The sequence below is a fragment of the Haliotis asinina genome, chromosome 2, assembly GCF_037392515.1.
Source record: "Haliotis asinina isolate JCU_RB_2024 chromosome 2, JCU_Hal_asi_v2, whole genome shotgun sequence".
NCBI classification, from domain to species: domain Eukaryota; kingdom Metazoa; phylum Mollusca; class Gastropoda; order Lepetellida; family Haliotidae; genus Haliotis; species Haliotis asinina.
The window spans coordinates 11,735,723-11,744,164 of NC_090281.1; the positions used below are offsets into that span (position 1 = coordinate 11,735,723).

Below are 8,442 nucleotides of genomic sequence, written 5' to 3' on the forward strand. Positions count from 1 at the left end.
GCGTCCTTCATACTTCAAGAGACTGTATATCATTACACTGAACGAAACGACTCTCCTATCGTGGTGTTCCTTGACAGCTGCAAGGCCTTCGGCACAGTCTGGAATGGCTGACTGCTCTGAAACTTACATCAGATGCAGATCCATCCAGGGCTCGGGCGGATCCTATGCAACACATACACTGGAATGCACAGCCGTGTACTCGTCAACAGTATGTATTCTCACTGGTTCAGTCTCCAACGTGGCGTAGTATTCTCAGTGTAAAACTGTACCTTTTCTATATCAATGAGCTCCTGGCGAAACTTGAGAAGCTGAAAAGAGGATCCTTTGTAATGGATATACACGCAGCTGCTCCGGCCCAAGCAGACATCTCGCTAATAAGTCCTATATCTGCTAATGTCCAGACAAAGGTGTCTCCTTGTCAGGAATATAGTTCTAAATGGTAGTTTACATTTTCTCCTCTCAAGAGAAACATCGTAGTCTTCAACCCTAAAAAAGACAGCACTGTCACATTGAACAGTATGACAAAGCTATACCATCAGTCAAATTCACAAGGCATGTTGAAATAACTCTCGAATCCAACTTTAACAACCGAGAAAGGAAAGAAAATGCGAGCTCCAAATGAAGTCCACAATAATGCTGATAAGAGCATGCGTTCATCATAAAGGTCTGAATCCAATCACATCCTCGAATCTAGTTAGATTAGTATGTATACCAACAGCCACGTTCGGCTGTGAACGGAAATCATTAAAGGTCAATCTATTACACTAGAGCGAGCACAACGCTTTTGCCTAAAGCTGTGCCAAGGACTTCCAAAGACAACCAGGACAGACATCAGCAACTCGCTCCTCGGATGGTCTTCATTAGCATCTGACATTATAACCAGAAAACTATTCTTCCTCGGTTCTCTTTGCAACAGTAAACAACATCTTCTGTCCTATAAACCGTTTGTATCACACTTGTTTGCATACAGCCGTTGCCCCACCAAGCAGCAACTTGGTTTTACTCCAGATATTATCAACATTCAGCAAAAGTATCACCTTTCACACCTCTTACATCCCAAGAGAAATCTTTTTTCAACATTACTGGAGGTTCCACATTGTTATCTGCTTTAAATTGCGTCGATATTTAGGGTAACAATCAAGAACTTGCAACTTCTGCAGCTTCCCCTTTGTAAACATGTTGCCCTTGGCCCTGTTTGGGTTTGATGCCGTGCTAGGTATACCGATGTCATAGTTGTTTTTTTTTGTATGATCTGTATGATCATCACTCTCTGCTATTTGAAATTGCTAAGAGATGAGTTGCCCAGAGAGAGCTTCTGTTTCTACCCATTTCTCTTTCCTTTCATCTTATTCGTCCTCTATACACATTGTCGACAGATTACAAAATTTAGACTGAACTTCTAGTTAACTAAGTCGTTCTCTTATACACCTGTTTTCAACTCAAAGTTTCTACCTTTGTGAATAAGAATGTATATATACATGTATTTTCATAAGTCAGTTTTCATAACATTTTTTAAAAATGATTGCTCGGAGTTTTCCTCCATCCTCTGAAGAGCTTTCAGGACACCCAAATTCGTATCGTCACTGTTTCCCGATGATGATCAAGTCTCTAGTCCTGAATTCACTTCCACGGATAATCAGGAGCAAAACTATCAAACATGTGAGTCTTATTTGGAACTCGGTTGGTCAGAACCAGCTTACAACTCGACATGCTTTGACGTCATCTCTTGATGGTTGACATCGTTGTTTCTTTTTCAGCTTATTTCTACAGTACAAAATGCCAATCCTAGCTCTCCATTGCTGTCACTGTAGTCTCTTTTAACGTCTTTAACACAATGCACATCTTAGAAGCTTAGATTTTGTCAAACTTCAGGAGCTCAAAACCAAACGACCACCATCCTGTCCGCTATTTTCTTTCATTCGCGGATCTGTTTCTTTACACATATGATAAGAATTTCTGCTTGTGTTGGCAAAACTAAAACAAGGTAATTTGGCCTAGAATTTAACCTGAGCGTCAAGTAAATCGATTATCTTACAACGATTATCTTACATGAAGGACGTGGGTTGGGTAGTGTCTCTAAAATAGGCTCTTTCAGTAAAATGAAGGGAAAGTCTCTTTATCAATCGATTTTAGTTTCAAATAGCTTTCTATGCACTTTAATATCATAGTTTATTTCCAGCGGACTTCTGTCTCCAACACACAAAACGTTTCTTGCATATTATGTTTCCTGAAGTTTTTGATGTATTCATTGCAGGCCTTGTGTTTTTGACGGTACAAATATAAGTGGTCAGACAAGACGGGGATCGTGAGACCGGAACATAGCGAAACCAATTTAACTGACAGATAAGACGTAGAAAAATCAAACATAAGAACAGATGCATTTATAAGTGAGATGCATTAATAATTTTCTAAGTGAGGCTACATACGTTTTGATCGGCCATCGTATGCGAGTGTGTATTGGCCAGTCATGTTGCACATTCTGGGCTGCTACGTCGTCACCATATTTACATAGTCGTTTATATGCTGTTGATAACTGGATCGTCTGGTCCAGAATCAGTTGTTTTTGGATTGCCACCATATGGCCATTTGGGTGGAATATTGTCAAGTGCTGCGTTAAACAGCTAAGAAAATGTTTTCTCTGAGTGAATTCAACAATTTAATGTCATTTTTGAGAGACAATTTAGAAATTCTAAGATGAAGGAAAACCAAGTTGAGAGCATTTATTCCAATCAATAACGTCACCAATAGATTGGTCAGTTGGCTCCCAAAAAACCTCATTTTTGTTTACTTGGGCGAGTTTGCCAATAAGATAATTAATGTTTTTACACAGAACATTTACCCGCAGTGCAGCCAAATCCTGTATATTCAACAGATCATTGTATCTCAGACAGACGTGATTCTTTACATATATATGTAGCAAACTAAAGCCAGGTATTGAAACATTTTATCAGAAAAGACGCTGTGTAGATATGTTTCAGTTTTGCAAACTGCGTCATTTTTATGAAAAATACTAGTTTTGTCCATTACACTGCGAACTTTTAAGGGAACAATGTTTAGATTGTTACGGTACATGTTAACAGGCCCAGGATTTGGATGCACATCACCAAAGGAGAAATAAGATAGTTGATAGTTTTGAATTATCGAGTCAGGGTGTAAATGATTGATGAAATAGATTTCTGTATATTTTCCTCAACCTCTTGGTTATATTATAGTATCTTATCAACGTGTTTCAATATCGGCATATACCCCGCTATCGCTCAACATTTAGGAACTGCTGTTTCTTCTGGGGTTTTTTCCAGCTATGTTTTTCTTCGAATGGTGATTCTAGGTATTGTTATACTGTTATAACTTCCGCAAAGGAAGTTGTCGTTCGCACATACGAATGCAATTCAAAATACAAATACGTAAGACATCACAGACGTGTGTTATTATAATTGTCTTCATTGCTATCTCACAGACGTAGGCCATGGCATGAATGTAACAGTTACCGGCGTGCCAGCTGTTGGGGAGATTGAGGTCCCAGAAGGTCAAACATTTGTGGGTTGGATGATTTATCTCTGCCTCCCAAGGGGCCCAGAACTGGGCGTACTGGGCGACTAAAGAGTTGTCCTGCAACAGAAATATCTTGATGAACATTTCCTTAATGTTAGTTAATGGCAAACGCTTAATCCCGTAGACCGGGGTTCGATTTTCCCCATTGATACGATGTGTGGAACTCATATCTGATTTCCTGGATATTTCTGGAATATTGCTTAAAGTGGCGTAAAACTCAACACACTCACCCATAGGTGATGAAATGTGTTATGTTCTGGTCTAATATGAACTAGTGCTCTTTCTTCTAACCGCACGACGTTGTGATATGTATTGGAGTAATGCTAATATTGATCTATATAACAAAATTTTACTCACTCATTCAGATGTTTCAAATTCGAACGAAATACGCCAGACAGTCTTTTGGTTGGTTAACGTGAATTACCAATATCTGCAGTAATGTCGTACATGAATTGGTTCCTTTCAGTGGTGTTGATGATGACGAGGTAGTTGCCCTCTAATGAGCATGAGGTCTTGGCTTCGGGCCAAACCTTATTGTCGGTGTGTTTTTTGTAACACATGTTCAGTCTCCGGTTGTACACATATCCTGACTTGACTGGGCAAGGAGCTGGAACAAATGACAACAGCTGACATGGCAAGTGTAGACCACCAACAGAAACCACGCAGTTGCAAAACAAAGACGTGATTTCATTCCGACGTCAACGCCGAACACAGGCGTGACGTAAACGCAGTACACTATCGTGGAAGAATAATATTGTTTTTAATTTAAATATCTGTTTATTACAAGTTTGGTAATTTTTTTTGCAAAATTCGACTTTTGTCGTCTCTTCGATTAATTCGTAACTTCTGTTATTTTGTCGTATTTTCAGTTTATTAAAACCCCAAACTTCGAGAAAAAAAGACGAAATTACGAGGAGCATACTAAGTTGTTGAAACAAGGAGAAATGCTGATCAGAATTGAATTATGCATCAAAAGTGGCACCATTAGGATTTTTTTTAAAAAGTAAGAAAATGTACCGAAGCTTATTTAAGAAACACCGAGGTGAATCCACTAAGTAGTATGACTGACAAAGTAAGCCGACGTTATGGGTCAACTGCATGGTTAGATTCGGTGACACGACTGTAGTCAGATGGCCATGGATGGCCAGTTTATTCTGGTTCAGGGGGCGGTGGGGTCGCCTAGTGGTTTAAGCGTCCGCCCAGTTCCATTTCACAAATTGGCACAATGTGTGAAGCACGTTTCTGGTGTCCCCCGCTGTGATATTGCTGGAATATTAGTAAAAGCGACGTAAAAACAAACTCACTCACTCGCTGTTCTATTAATGCTTGGGTGAAACCAATGTGTATTGGTCGAGCGCTAACTGACCTACTGGCAAACACGGATAATTGACAACTGACCCGTATTAGAATGCATGAGTGCCTCACACTGGCGTGCGAAATAACTATCAAAATATAATATCTTATCTCGGTTTTCCCCGACGATGTGGACATTTATGCCCTAATATGGAAATCACCGCTGTCACCCTCGCACTCTCAGTAAAAGGGAAGTTTGATCTTCCTTCCTTCCATTTTTTTTGAAAACTTATTTCCGATGCAAATAGCTTGACGTAACACTTCTAAAACTATTACCAATTCATGTAAGTTTAAATTATCATAAATTATATTATACAATTTCTTCATTAGGATCTTGCTTCAAATATTTCGATTTTAACAAAAGAAACCCCGCACTGGACATGTGTTAATGTATTTGGATGTCGATGTTATAACTACATTGTGTATGGTCTTTTCACTTATAATCAGCTCTGACCCGTGAAGGTCCCGGGGTAGAATAGGCTTTCAGCAACCCATGCTTGCCATAAAAGGTGACTATGCTTGTCGTAAGAGGCGACTAACGGTATCGGGTGGTCAGACTAGCTGACTTGGTTGACACGTCATCGGTTCCCAATTGCGCAGATCGATGCTCATGTTGGTGATCACTGGATTGTCTGGTCCAGACTCGATTATTTACAGACCGTCGCCATATAGCTGGAATATTGCTGAGTGCGACGTAAAACTAAACTCACTCACTCACTATAATCAGCTCTGCTGTTTTTCATGTTTCACTTGTTAAAAATCCCGGTAAAGGCTTACATGTTCTACCCGTCGTTGAAAACACATCATCCCCCTCAATTTATAACAAAATACAACAAACAAACCAAATTACATGAAAATGAATAGAAAAAGACGATATATATAAAGTTTTCCCTTTTGATTTCCATTTACCAATGAGAACCCGTAACAGTGAAACGTAACTAATCTTACCTTGGCCCAATATGAGATGCTCTACAGGTTCGGAAGTGCCAACGAGCTGTGTCTGATTGAAGCCTTCTATGAGGACACAAGTCTTGGTGTCCCTGTTGTAGAACATAGTGGTACAGTATACACTGAAGAAACACAGAGACACAGTCTATCCGGGACATGACAGGAGACCCTGGAGGCAGGGACGGGGGCACCTGTCCAGTAGATAACAACAGAACCCGGTTTACTAAATCAGGAATACTCACAAGACATTCTCTTACTTCAAGACAACAGGAAGTTCGACGCATCGAATTTCAGCACAACGGTGTGCATACCTGACTGTAGACGATCTTTATGTGTATGAAGCACGAAGTGTATACTAGATTTTATTCCTCATGAAAATCTGTAATCATAAAGTGACCTTTCCCCAGTATCAAGTGTTCCATCGGATCAGAGGTGGCGGTCAGCTGTGTCTGGTTGAAGCCTTCCTTCAGGTGACAAGACTTGGTGTCCTTGTTGTAGAACATGGTGGTACAGTATACACTGAAGAAACACAGTGAGACACAGTCTATCCGGGACATGGCAAGAGACCCTGGAGTTTTACATTTTAATTGGTTATCATTTCATAATCAATGTTGTGTTTTACTTTCATTAAACCTGCAACTCACGGTAGGGCAGTACCGCGCATTCCTCTCTACAGCAGGTGGGGCTAAGCCTCGCTATCAGGCAGGGGCAATGCCAGAGTTCCTGGCTAGAGGTATTTATAGGAGAGCACATGGGGCTCTGAGTGTGGACAAGTGGTAGAGGGGAGGGAGTGTTCCCAAGGTCTAGTGAAAATTGGATCATAAACTAGGCTAGGACGCTATATTCAATATTCCGAAAATCAACCTTGATTTAACAATCCATCGTTTCTAAAAAATGTACACAATGTACTACATATTCACACAGGAGTACCAAATAATGTCCTTGCTGTTGAGAATAATACAAATTAAACAGTACTAGCTAGTTGTACGCGCATCCGGTAGGTACTCTCCCCATACACAACCCGCTTGTCAATATACTGCAGCATGGCATTATTGAAGGACTCAACATAATGAGTGTCTTTACATAGCGAAAATATATCAGCATTCTTGTACACAGGGAGCTTGTGTAAATAAGACGTTAAAGCGTGTGCAGCATCACAATTTGTGATTTGTTTTCGTTGAGGTTCATAATTTGGATCGCTTCTGCATGCATCTGGATGTTGAATGGCAGTTTTTGTGTTGTCCCTGATAATGCTTGACAATGGTGTCGATATTTTGTCTAAGCTTTGCCGAGACATTTTCACAGTTTTTCATAACCCAATATATGTGGGTACGAATTGAGCCTGCTTTGTCATCAAGAGTAGCAAACCATACTTTCCCTTCAGCCTTTTTTTTAGCCCTCAGTAATGGAACGGATACTTCTTGATAACCCTTTGGTCATATGCCAGGTGTCATTGGCATTTTGTGTGTCACCTCGCTCCTTGACAAATTTGGTCACTGATACATTGTTGTCATGAGCATGGACAAGAATAGGTACTTGTTGCTCATCAAAATATTCATAAATTTTGCGCACTCCAAGAAGTTCATGCCTTTGAGTGACAGGGTCTTCTTGTTTTGTTATGGTTTCTAACTTCAACACCTTAAGCAAGAGCATTTCTTCTCCAACAATGCCTGGCATCAGTAATAATTTCAATTCCTTCGATATTGGAAGCCATGGAATAAGCTATTTCATCAACAAGGGCAGAATCTTGTGATTTTGTAGCCAAGTCCTGTACAACTGATTCATAAGATTTCTGGACTTCCTGCAAATATTGTTCCCCAATATTTCCCAATCCAGCACCATCTGAAAATTTGGTGAATTGAGCTGGGAGCATACCTGAAGACAGGTAACCATGGACAGCCTTCAGGTTGACTAATAACTTCCCTCTTTCAACATATGGAGAGTACATAGTCCCTGTTGCATTTTAGAGTGAGCTTGCTGGCTAATCTCACTTTTTTACTCTCCACGACATTTAATTTACCCCCACAAGTTGATACATGGTGTTGTATCACTTGTGTTAGATGCTGAGATGCTGAAGGTGTGCACAAGAACATGTCCTCATTTAAACTGTTATCAAATGAGGAATATTGGTAACTCGGGAGTGAGGTATTGTCTCCAGACGAATCTGGCCTCTGTCTTGTCTGGTGTGTTGTCAGAACGGGTTTTGACACAATGTTCAACAGTTGGAATGTTGTTACTTGAGGTATTTTACCTTGGCCGAGAAGCAGCTTGATTGAGTCCATCTTACTGAATAATTTTACTTTCTCCTCTTCGTTGTCATAGTAAAAGGTTAACCGTCCAGTGGATTTCATACTGGATCCGAGTTTTCTGCGCACATTTCTCTCTTTATGGGCTACTGGGTTGTCAGATGGCCGTCTCTTTCTCGGATTTTGCAGACGATGAACGTCTCTTAATCTTACATTATTTGATGGATCAGTTGAAGAATTTGTCATATCATGGGGTTGACTACCACATTCAGGATTTGAAGATGCCATATCCACAGAGAAAATACTAGTGTGTTAGCTCCAAGTGTGAATTATTTAAGACTTG

At 40.2% G+C, this 8,442-nt stretch overlaps 1 pseudogene; it reads right to left on the bottom strand.

Annotated features, from left to right (window-relative positions):
* Nucleotides 1–218: 218 nt before the first annotated feature.
* Nucleotides 219–8,204, bottom strand: LOC137271497 (uncharacterized; annotated as a pseudogene).
* Nucleotides 8,205–8,442: the final 238 nt, after the last annotated feature.